The following is a 12,891-nucleotide window of genomic DNA, read 5'->3' as shown; positions in this document are numbered from 1 at the left end:
TCTGTTCGCACACAGGGTGGGAATGGCACTTTAGCAAGTGCTCCATGCTGAGTATCCTTGCAGATACTCTAAATCCACCTGGAGAGGGGCCTCGGCAGCCTGTTCTAGGAGACCCTGCATGAACCGGGAGGTTAGACCAGATGATCTGCAGAGGTCCTTTCCAAACCCATCTATTTTGTGAGGCTGATAACCCAGCTATTCCTTGCATACCCAGACTGTGTATCTTGGTTACATGATGCCTCCACAATAACTGCAAAGCTGAGAAAAATCACCCAAGGCAATAGACAAAATAAAATCAAGATAGCCCTTCCACCTTTGCTCAGGAAACCAAAACACACAGAGATGCAAGGGAGGGTTGCCAGCAAACTGGTGGATTCACCACACTCACACACACTCCCACCAAAAAAAAAAAANAAAAAAACCAGAAAGCCCATTTGTTTATAACTCTCCCAGAGCAAGCACAATTGCAGAGCCAAATACAATGGAAGCAGATGTTTAATCACCTCCAAGAAATAGCCCTAACTGTAATGGGAAAAAACAATCACCCTGAAAAGCCTATCTTTGGAAAATGTGTGTGCTGCAGCTCTGCCAGGGCAGCCGAGTGCAGAGCAATCCCGCTGCGTGGGCAGCTTGCTTTGAGCTGCCCCTGTCCAGGGACCTGGGCTCATTTGCTCAGTTATCCATTTCCCCCCTTTCTGCTAGCTAGGCCTCTGGAGGGATTCCGCCACATAAGCAAGATGCCCAAAGCCCAAAAGTTCTTTCTGAGAGAATTCCTCCTTTGGAACAGGAAGGAACAAGAGGAAAGGATGTTATTGGTACAGCCTTGGCAATCGGCAGGCTTGGAGCTTTCTGCCTCCCTGGATTGCACTGCAGCATTTGCTGTGACTTAAGCAAAAATTATTTTTAAGGAAAAATGGCTCATCCATTTTTAAAGACTCTGCTATTTTCTTTATTTTGTTTTGGGATATGGTTGCAAGAATCCCATCTTCCTGTTGATTCCTACCCAGAAATACTCAGGAACACCCAAGAACAGGTCAGCAACAGCAGTCCTGTGTGTGGGAACATAGCTAGCAACTTGCAGGTTAAAGTCTGAGCTTCCATCCCTGCAAAGCTCAACAAAATTAAGTCAGCAATCACAAACTCATCAGGAGAGAAAGCTGACTCCCAGGGCAGTGCAGTGCTGTGCTAACCCAAGAGCAGTTTCTGCTGGCAAAGCAACAGGCTCCATGGTTTTGTTGATTTTCCAAGTGAGAGGAGCTAGTATTTGTTCAGCTGAATCATGAGAAAGGGGAGCAGTTCACACCCCTTCTTGTCCTCTGCCCTCCACTAATAGAAGTTGTGTGTGGCTCAGCCAGGGGGCAGTAGTTTGGGTGTAGTAGTTTGTTCCTGGTGACAATAACAAAAAATTAAATCATTAGTCTCAAGTGGAGGAGACACCTACCCTAGCGCAGTAAAAACAACTGCTAAGTACAGCAAGTGTTTAAAGATAAGATAAGACACTGGCCTTTCTTTGGGGATTTGTTCCTACAAGGCTTCCCTTGCCTGTAGACGGATCAGCATTTCCTGGGAAGTGGCACAGGGTTGCTCTGGCTTCCTTCTGTAATCAACAGAAACCCTTCAGCAAGGTTGCCTGATTGCTCAGCAGGCTGGGCTGACACTTAGAGCCCCCCTGTTAATTAACAGGAACTTTATTCTGTTTTTCTCTATTCTAAATCTAACCTTTGGATTTCAACACCACCTGCTCAGAGGTGACTCCCTGAGTGTGTGATGCCATGTGCTTCCTCGACTCCGCATCATCTGGATCACTGTATCAGTTGCAGAGTTATGGAAAGAGGCCACAGAAAGCAACTCTAGGTCAAAACTGTTTGGTCTTCAGCGACAGCAGCTCATTAATCAGAGCTATTGTTTTCCCTCTGACATGGCAGAGTGTGGAGCCCTGAGGAATGACAGATACTGCTGCCCAGTGCCTCCACTGAGTCATGCAGAGAGGGGACATGTCCTTTCTTCGTAGCTGTATGACTAGCCCAGAATTTAGATCTATAGCCGTAAACCAAACACGAGATCTGGGAAAGGAGGTGGCAACATCTGCTGTCATCTGCCGTGCATTTAAGCACAGTGTGAAGTATTTAGGAAATGCAGTAATCTCATGTCAATGGGAAGAAAAAAAATGCTGGGAATGTTACTATTTCTTGATCCCAACCATGGCAATTCCTCTGGGAAAGAGGAGGCCTGGCACATGTCCATGATTATCAGATATGTAGACCCAGTGGGAGAGAAAGAGAGGGAGAAAAGGAACTATGCTATGTACTGAAGACTTTATAGGAAAAAAAAAAAAAAAAAAAGAAAAAGAAAAAGAAAAAAAAAGAAAGAAATGTGGGCTATGAAACTGTCTTTGCTTCTCCCCCAGCGTGATTTCCTGAGAAAGTTTTAGGGCTACAGATGCAAGTGTTTCCAAGGATTCCCAGACAGGATTACTTCATAGGAGCTCCAGACATAACTTTCATTCTTCCTCTCCTTGACTATCATGAGGAGAGGGCACATTCTTCACACAAGGCTCCTAGTCCAAGGAGGAACAAGGGCACATATTGATCACGAGTATGGGGAACAGCCAGCCCAAGAGCTTGTCCTAGTTCTCCGATCCTGGGGCTTGGCCCCAAGTACACGGAGGTCAATAGGGATCTTTCCATTACCAACCGTCTAAAAGAATCCCTAGGAAGATTCACACTCCACTTTCCCACCACAATCTTAGGGACCTGTCTTCGGTCACTGCAATCCACCACAGCTTATATTCTGCCTGCTCTTTAACTCTTCCCACAAGGCTCAACAAATGAGGATTTTATTTTCTCTGTCTTCAGATATGACCTAACATGGATCTGCAAGTGAATCTGGCCAAGATTTCTCTCCTTCCTCCAGAGCACTGGCTAATAAAATGGCAAAGTTGAAGACTGTGCAGATAGGTCTCTACTAGGTCCTTGCCAGGCATTCCTATGTCACTTTGTCAACACAGAATTGTCACCACAGGTGAATTCCTGGGAAACCATTTGTATGTTCATGGATAGATCATTTTACAACATGCTACCCCATAGTTACAGACAGTAAATCATGGACCAGCTTATGACTCCTGCTTGTCAAAACACTACATTCATCCCTTTAATCTAACCAGAATTGCTCTATGGAGGATAATTTGTATGCAGTGAGTTCTGGATGCTAAAGAAGGAATATTTTAAAACGCCTTTAATTTAATTACTTTATTATTTTGAGTAGCTATCAGCAGATTAGCTCATTTATCAGAGGTGATGTGAGGTTGAAAAGTCAACAGCAGTAACTCACAGACTTCACATGTGTCATTTAGCACAGCACTGTGTTCACTCACACATCAATGGCAGTGAATTTGGCACCTTTATTATATTTCTTTCAAACTTATTTGTTTTGTACAGCTGCAAATAATGAAAGCAATTGCTGCACTGACTCCATTCCAAGAACTATTCCCCAACCTGCTCACAGAAGGAATCAGTCACTAGAGAAAACTGTCTTGATGTAAGCCAGGACCTCTCGTGAAAGAACAAGCAGTAAATCTCTATTGATGCAAGCAATGATTTCTGTCCTGGTCCTGCCCAGTTTTAACATTTATGCTGGATTTTTAACTTGCAGTAAAGTGCCTGCCTTTGCTCTGGCAAGAATAAAGCTCTTTAAGATGATTTTTTCATGAAAGAGAAAGGCCTTTTTTAGGGTAGGGCATTGATAGAAAAGATTTCTAACAGGTCTTCTGTATAGTTTCATACCTTTCTAAGCTTTCCATATTGAAGTGATAATAACCACTAAATTCCCCCAAAGCCCACAAAAGAGTAATTTTCTTTTCAGCGTGGATATGAAACAGTAATATTGCTTTACTTGTCAATCATGATGCTATTACACACTTTTGGCAGATTGGGAATACATCCAATGGATCCTACAACATAAGAGTGTTTCCTGGAGGGGGAACAGAGGGCACCAAGGCAAAATTAAAGCTACCTGCAGGTCACTCTGTTAGTAAGGCAGATGAGAGGATCAATGCCATGGGATTTGTTCTGAAATCAAGAAACCACCTGCAGTTTGGTGTCCAGGAGACAAGGCAATAGTCCGTACACACTCCAGTTAATACTTCATCCCTACTGCCAGTAGAGGTCAGACTTTAAACTGGCAACATGAAATGCTAAGACCTGGAAAGATGCTCACAGGAGAGGACATCGGGGTGAAATGAAACTTTTGACAGGACTCAATAACATGATTCTTGTTTCACATATGCCTAAAATCTGCCCTGCTGTCTGTCTGCAGGCGTCCAAAGCACACTGTTACCTTCGGAAGCCTAATCCCATCCTCCTCATCTCCCAAGTACAACCACGAAACAGACTTCAGTGCTAATCTCTAGCAGTCACACTTGTTTCGGGAGGAGAACCCTGACATCGTGGAGGTCTGGGCAAATAACAGTTGCAGAAATCCGAAACAAATGGAAGGGAGAAAAGGACAATATCTCAAGTTAGAGAGGCCAGTCTGCAGAGTTTCACTTGCCTATAACACACATATCAAAGCAATGGCCACTATACTCCAAATCATCCCTGAATTTGTATGATCCTACAAGGCTTATATAGATATGTTTATATGTATAAATATATAGCACATAGTTACAATGCTGTTAAGGAATCATAACTTTTAAATTAACCTAACCTGGCTATTTAAGTTCTAAGCCAGAACGTGCATTAACAGAAATATTTTGCATGCAACCTATGGCAATACTTAAGCACAGCACAATGTTTCAAACTACTGAGCCCACTGAAATACTGCACTACAAGTCAGTGAAATAGGATCCAATTAAATTCTTTGGAAAACTGTAAGGATATCCTAAAGGTGTTGACATCACGTGAGAGGAAGAGGAGAGAGATTATGAAATCCCAACAAGCCGGACTCAGGAGAAAGCACATTTCCACAACTGCCAGGTAAGGACTGATAGCAATCAGCCTCCAGCAACACTTAGCAAATGGGAGGATGATTCCCATGCACACGCCTCTTCTACCATCCCCAGAGTAAACTAGAGGCTCCCCAGCTTTGCTTCTTGTTTTGTCTGCCCCTTTGGTAGAGTCAGATGAGGCTTAAGATGGAGACTGAGTAATATGGCCCTTTGTTCAACCAGGCTCTGTGAAAACACCGAGATAAGACCAACACACTCCTAAACTCAGCACCATGAACCTTCAATGGACGCATGGTTCAGTGAGGGAACCTGTTCAGTGGCAAGACAAAGAACATGGAAATTTGGCCCTGCATCAAGGCTGGTGGCTCAAATTCACCAAAGATGGAAATCTAGCAGTGCCATGGAGATTTCTAGGAAAAGAGAAGTTACATACTGCACATTAATATTTTCTGCATGTTCTTTGATATTCAGTCAAGTATCAATTACTCAAACCTAGGCCAAGGAAAACTCAGGTTACTAAGTATAAGCATTTGGATCTCTGTTTTGTATCTCAAATTTGATGTCTCAGGTGTCAGCTGTTATTCATACAAAGAATTTTGACTCAGGCAAAAATGTCATTGCTGTTTAAATGCCCCCTCTCTTTTCCTTTACCTAACACTGCCACTTTGTCTAAACCTGAAGACCCAGAGCCCTCTGGCTTGGTCTAAGGCTAGCTCCTTATACACACATTGCCATGGGCCCTTAGGTACTACAATAATAATAGTTTGGTAAATAAAAGTCAAGAGGGTTGGAATCATGGGGCAAGGACAGCTATTTATCTGTTTTTTTCTGTTGCAAGTGGCAAGAGTCTAGGGAGAGAAAATCTTCCCAAGGCTGAGTTCAGCCTGTATAATTCTCCCAAAGGAAGCAATGATGCCAGCCCTATCTTTAGGAATATTTAAAATTAGACCAGATAAAGTACTAGGAGATGTCCTTCAGAAAACATTTGCTGGTGACCTACATGAAGCAAGCTTCAAGTGTTTCAGCTGCCACATTTAGGGCAGTATTAATGCCATGTTGTTCTGCTCAGATGGTCTACCAGGGTCTGACCTGGCCAACAGGTCCTTTCCTCTTCCAAACTTTTTTGGTACTACCTCAGCACTGATGAGATTCAAAGGCAAGGTGGTTGCTCTCACATGTGGAGTGAAGGGGATTTCAGAAGGGGACTAGGGCTGTCACTGATGAAGCAAGAGCTGATTGAAGGAAGATTCTGGAATACCTGCAGTAGTGTGTAATTCTGGGCTCCCCACTACAGAGGGGCAACAGAGCTACTGGAACAAGTCCAGTGAAGGGCTACTAAGACGATGAAGGGCCTGGAGCATCTATCATATGAGGAAAGGGTGAGGTAGCACCTCTGTGTCAACTTGCTTCTGCTGAACTGCTTCTGGGCAGTGTCCATGCATCCTCCCACCTCCACACAGCCCACGTGCCCTGGCCACTGCTCCCCATCACTTCCAGGGCATTGTGTAAGCAGCATCACAGCGACCCCAGAGGAACCCAGTGACACTTAACCTCAGGCCTCTGCACAGTGGTGAATTCCTTCCCCTCTCCACCCCAGCGCTCTCTTCTAGGAAAACCATTAAGTTCTACAGAAACACTTCTCTGTAAGGAACATCTGTGTCCCTCTGTGTGATGAATCATTGACCTGCAGAAGGCTGATGCCAACGGAGGGCACAGGGAGGCCTGGACTCCACATCAGGATGGGGAAGGTGGATGGTTATGGTGAGGCAGAACAAGAGTAGCCCCGGATCACTGAGCCACATGTGGCTCGTGTCAGCCTAACGCGGGGGGAGGCCAGCGAGCCGGCCCCTGCTGCGGGCAGCTCGCCCTGCTCTGCCCCGAGCAGGGGTGGTTTGAGCAGACTGCAAGGTTTGTGCATGTCACCACAGGGCAAAAGCTAAAACCTGACAGTAAAACCTGCTCTGAGGGGGGAATACTTTGTCTTCTCCCCTTTTTTATAGCTTTTCCCATGAAGAAGAAATGGCCTGAAACCGCCTTGGCCTTGCCACCAGAATCTGTTTTCTATTAGCGCTGTCTCCTCGTGTGTGACTCTCGGGAGGCTTTGCTTTTTATTCTTATTTTTAGTTGCTCTGAAGGGTGGGAGGCTGCTATTTTGGGCGACAAGATAAAAGTTGTTTGCTTGAGACAGGCAGAGGGAACCTAACGAGCTCCTTAAACCCGCCGCCATTTCCGTCACAGTTGCTCGGCCCCGGTGGTTTTCGGCCATGCTCGTTGGCAGCCTCCCCGCGCCGTTCGGCCAAACGTGGTCTGGGAGCTGCAAAGTCCCAGTCAGAGCCAGGGCATCGATTGCAAATCACTTGTGAAATCCTCCTTAATGACAAACTGCACCGAGCCACGGACAGGGCTTCAATCCCTGCCTGGCGGGCTCTGCTGCGCCGTTCCCCTCGCCTGACCCCGCGTCTCCCTGTTTGTCGGGCTGCTCCACAGCTGTGACATCATGTTTTTGATGGCAGCCTCGGGAGGAATTCTGCTCGTGGTGAAGCAGGAATCTGCTTCGAATTAGCACTGCGCCCATGGAGCGAGGCTGCATAGCAGGGCTGCCTGTTGACAAAAGTCCTTGCTCCGCTTCCCCCACTGGTTTCCAGCTCAGCCAACATGACCGGCAAAGGTTGGGAGCAAAAGCCACCACTGGCAGTGAGCGCAGCTGCCGGAAGCCCTGGGAAGGGGCAGAGGTGGGAGACGCACCCTGTGCAACACCCAGAGCAGAGCCGGGTTCTTTAGGGAACCTTGGAATCGGTGCGAAGCGCTGCCCTTGCTGTCAGGTTGCCGGCTGTGTCCCCGCTGCTGCCCCGGCCCCTGTGGCTGCAGCAAGTCCCTTTGGAGAGAGGTGAGATAGGCAGCCACGGAGCCGGTCACCCTCTGGAAATGCCCCTTCTCTCTTCACTTTGGTGGAAGTGGAGGATTTGCTTGGGGCATCCCAATTTCAAAGCTCTTCCACTACAATCACTCGCAGGAAAAAGCAAACAGTGCTGGGTACTCACGAGCAAGCCCTGTTTGTGCTGAAGCCACCTACGCTATTGAGCAGAAGCTGGGCAGGAAATTCTTCTCTCTTCCTGCCTAAATATTTAAGACGTATTTATTTATTTTAATCCCCGTTGTGCATAGGGATGAAACAAAAATCCTTCAAAGGTTTCTTTCTTTTTTTTTTTTAATGATGATTATTATGAAAAGCAGTAACAGAAAAAGACTTGTCTAAAAATAGCCGGATATTTAGGGCAGTCCCCAGTAGTGGAAGACACAGATTCGGAGGCGCAGTCCCGCCAAGGAACATGGTGTCTCCAACATCCTCCACATGCTTCTCGGTAACAAGGTGCTGGCATTGCTCTGATCTACACAAAATTTTGCCACGTTGTAATTTCCTAAGGAAATCTATTTTGCCATAAACCCCCCCTGTCATTATATTTTTACAGTGGATTTCAAAGAGAGCAGAGGCAAAGCCACCACCGTTGTGTTTTCCTAAAAATTTCACCTCTTCAGCCCATGAGTTTATTGTAGTTCCCATGCACGGACAAAATGTGAAGGTGCCCTTTGAAGAGTAAAATTAGTTCTCATGCCAGATAGTTAACAAAGTCAACAAATATGACTCTAAAAGCAATTAAATGAAGAAAGCACCTCCTGTTTTTGGAGCTGTCTTCTGACTACTTTGTGTGTGTAACAGAAGTCCTGCTAAGAAACAGAGATCTATAAGGAAATGATTAAGAGAAAAGAGAATCATGAAAGTTAAGTGAGTAGTGAATGAAAGCAAAGGGAAACCTTAATATCACCAAAAAAAGAAAAATGTCACCACTTGGATTCAGGAAAAGAGAAGAACTGCGGCAGGAGATGAAAGAATAATGCAAATGCACAGTCAATTAATAGGGTTTCTTGCCATACTGAATCCACACTTGATTTGCTATGCTAAGAGTTCAGAGGATTAATCCCAGCAATGAAACTCAGATCTGAGCCAGGCTGCAGTGAAAGCAAACAGCTTATCAAGGCAGAGCCGTCACGAGCTGGAGTCTTTCCCCGATGAGAGCTCTGTTCCCGCCTGCCTTCGTCTGTCAGCACGGTTCTTAGTACAACATACGAATTCTGGCCCGGCAGATGTGGACTGCGCTATTCCTCCCCGTACTGAAGAAAACCAACAGATTCCCAGTGCCTCCTGCTGAATACGGAGGTATTTGTGTGTGATACGTATGGGGAAGCAAAGCCCATCTCAAAGACATGTACATTGAAAAAGCAAACCTTGCACACTCAAGTAAAGGTGCTTTTTAAATTTGCTCTAGATTTGCCTTAAATTTGCGCAGGCGCCTGAACCTGCAGGACCAAGCCAAGCTGAGAGCAACCACTAGTCCAGCCAACAAGAGATATTTGACTCAAAGGAACATGCTTGTTTTCCAGCTGGAAAGGGAGGCCAACCACTTTGTTGTACTCTTAAGCTTTTGAAATGTTTATATCAATTTAAAACAGACTGCTGGGGAGAGTACGAAAACAAAGATGAATTTTCAGGCTGAGCCCTCAGATGCCAAGTTGTAAACCCATGGCTAAAATGTCTTAGGGTAGAAACAACTGCACAGCATTAACTGCATAACAGTGGTTCATACAGGAGCCTTAAGAATAAAGCCAGTATTTAGCAAGATTGCAAGGCATTTCATTGGGGTTTTACTACAAGGTCAACGGATTCAGAAACAAAAAAAAAAATGGGTTGAGAGTAGAAACGGCTGCCATGCACCCATCCTGAGTCCCTGTTCTTGGGAGCTATTGTGTTATTTGGGACATCGGTCCAGGAGAACGCTTCTGTGACAGCAGTTGGAGGAGCAGGACTCGAAGAGGAGAAAACTGTGACCCAAGCCTGGTGGGGAGAAGGCTGTAACAGGGAAGAAAGCCATTGCCATGAGCTGCTCCACCTTGCAGCAGACATGGAGCCCGTGGCAGTGGGCAGGGTCATTTCCACTGCTAAGAACACAAAACACAATGTCCCCTGTGCTCGCACCCCACTGGGAAAAAGGATGGGAGTTGAATTTTGATGTTCTTATACATTTGGGCTGTTTTCAAGTTATGAGCTCCTGAATGAAGCATTGGGTCTGTTGAGCTTTCTAAAGTCCTTTTAAAGGATTTCTGTTTGTTTATTTTTAATGAATTTTGCTTGTTTGGATTTGGTCCATGAAAATATATTTCATCTTAAGAGATTTAATGTGAATTTACCAGGAGATCAAGAAAGCATGATTCAGGAACCTGCTATGTGGCTCAGAAAACACGATCCGCTTCACAAATGCACGAGGGTGCCCTCCTGATGCGTGACCAGCCCTGTGCCCACAGAGAGATGCACTGATGTCTGGGTGCCATCTCTGGGCCTGACTCACATGAGCTGCACTGCTGGGCACCAGCTCCTGTTCTGCACTATGGGTTGAACGCAGCCAGGACTCCACAGTCTCTCCAGCCTTTCTTGGGTGTCTGATTCACTGCAGTTTGTTAAATTCTCTGTTGTGATGCTCTCTGCAGTGAACATTTAGGATTAAAGACCTGAATCCTGGGATGTGGAGAACAGTAGCATGCAAAGCTTCTTTCCCCTTCTCACTAAACCCGGTTTGAACTATGATGTTTAGGATTTGCAGGTTTTGCCAGCCCTCTAGGACAGATGAAGGAAGAAGGAAGGGGGAATTGTTCTGTATTCAGATTCAGACATAAAATCAGCTCAAAGTTCTCCCTAGCCCTGTGATTCACATGCTTCCCTCTTCCAGCTTCCCCATGTGTGGGAAAAGGCGTGAAGCCTCAGGAGCCTCCCTAAGATGTTATTCCACAAGCTCCATCGCCCGCAGACCCAGGAGCAACCATCAAGGTGCTGACAAGCAACTTCCTAAGTGTTAAACCTCACTGTGAGCACAACCCAAAGCAGAGCTCAGCTGCGAGCACCTCTAAACCACGGAAACCCAGGAGCACCCGGCTTTGAATTCACGCCCGTCCCGCCACGTTGCGAGGTTCCCTGTGCACACATGGGCTCAGCTTCTCTTGCTTCTCATAATGCCTTTCATCTCTTACCATTTTAAAGCAGCCACTGACCGCTCCACCCTGTTGTACAACAACTGTGGGGCTATTTACCACTTCGAAAGGAAATCCCATGTCACAACCCCTACGAGCACAAGGAATAATGTCCGGAATTCCTTTATCTGTGACCAGGCCTGGCTCCCAGTCTCTTTCCCGTCTCCTAAGTATACACAAATATATTCTTTTGTCGAGGCAACAGGCCCAGATTTTAATTATGGCTTATTAAAAAAACTAAGGCCTTGGCAAGACTCAAGAACAAACATTTTCTGTCTTAGGCCCTTTTGTTCTTCAAGGTGAAAAGTAACTGTAAAGAATAAGGAAAAATGAATCACTAGACTTTTCCCTCCATAGTAAATTTGACCTCCACTGTTTTACCAGCACCTCAACTCAGTGCTCTGTGCTAATCAGGAAAGGACCGGCAAAGTCTTTCTCCACGGCTGCTCTGCATAGTGATTTTGTTAAAGGTGATCAAAGTGGACTTTTCTCTGAGCACTGCAGTTTTTATTAACTCTCTGCTCTGCCGCTTCAGCTCCCGTCTCCATGTTGAATTTTGCCTGGGTGAAGGTCATGCTTATCGCTTGCAAGGAGGTCACACAGTTTTCAGCATGAGGGACTGAAAAGCACCGATGGACAGTGCTCCGCTTGGGCGGGAGTGCTGGATGGGAAGGGGCAAGATGCTGCTTATAAGTAGATGGCTTCGCATGCACTTGTGTGCAGAGCTCTGTCAGTTCTCTGCACTGGCCACACCACGTCTGGCTGCAGCGCTGCAATGTGCTCTGATCACGCTGCAGCTAGAAAGAAGATGGGCATCAACTGAAAGGTTTTATTTGGGTATTGGAGACATCCTTGCAGGACAACCAGGCACAGGACCCTGCAGAGATGCTCGTGTCCTTCCTCTGTCTGCACTAGGAACCATCAGGGTTGTCCTGGGACATCTTGACAGCCCAAGGTGCCTTTGCAGGGCAAGAGAATCAAGGTCTGACATCCGCCTCCTTCGAGACCAGAACAATGCAGGGTGCAACCTGGACCAGCAACCGCAGCAGCGCGGGGCGGAGATCCATAGTAGGAAACTGCCGGGAGCAAGGAAGTTGCAACAGAAATATTGGCACCGGCAGGCATGGGGAGGCGGGGGAGGAGGCAGGAGCAGGAATCTTTCCAGGAAAAGAGCATTTCTATCAGATACTTCCAAAAATAAAATACCGTCGTGTCAGAGAAATGCCCTAAATATTGGCAGTGCCACTGCCTTGGCCTGCCACGATTTTCAGGGAATACAGTCCTCTCGTGGCTCGCTTGCAAAAAAAGCGTTTCTGATCCCTCGCCTCATTGCTGTGCGCTAAGAGAAAGAGTTGGGTCAGCACGAGACCCCGAGCAGCCCCGCGAGGCTCGCGGCACCCTCGAAGGCTGACAGCCGGGCTGCGGTAGGAATAACTCAGCACCTGGAGTTTACTGGCTCCTTTATTTATATTCCTACAGCACAAGGCAACGCCAGATGTGCCGTCCCCAATTCCTGTATGTTATGTTTGATGTCTCTCATCAGAATCAACCCTGGGCTAACTCCAGGAACGAAGCTGTTTGTAGCAGAGAGAAACATTTCGGCGAGGCTGTGACTGGCACGAGCACGGTGCTCGCTTCACAGTCCCCTTTAACTGCGAACCTGAGTGCGTCTAAGATCTTGTCCCCGCCACGGACAGAGCCCAGCAGCTGCTCGTCAGAGCGGCTCCAAAGCGCAGGAGAATTTGGCAGGATGGGGTTTTCCAGTGGCTGCAACCAGGGTCTTTGCTCAGCATTGTGCCTACGTGCTGCCCCACATCCCGTTAGCACCTGCTCTTATCCACATGCATCTCTGCCACCGCTGCAGGGCC

The sequence above is a fragment of the Nothoprocta perdicaria genome, unplaced genomic scaffold (assembly GCF_003342845.1).
Source record: "Nothoprocta perdicaria isolate Ctin4 unplaced genomic scaffold, notPer1 scaffold_22, whole genome shotgun sequence".
Classification (NCBI taxonomy): domain Eukaryota; kingdom Metazoa; phylum Chordata; class Aves; order Tinamiformes; family Tinamidae; genus Nothoprocta; species Nothoprocta perdicaria.
The sequence above is the reverse complement of the archived record's forward strand: the minus strand, read 5'-3'. Positions refer to the sequence as shown.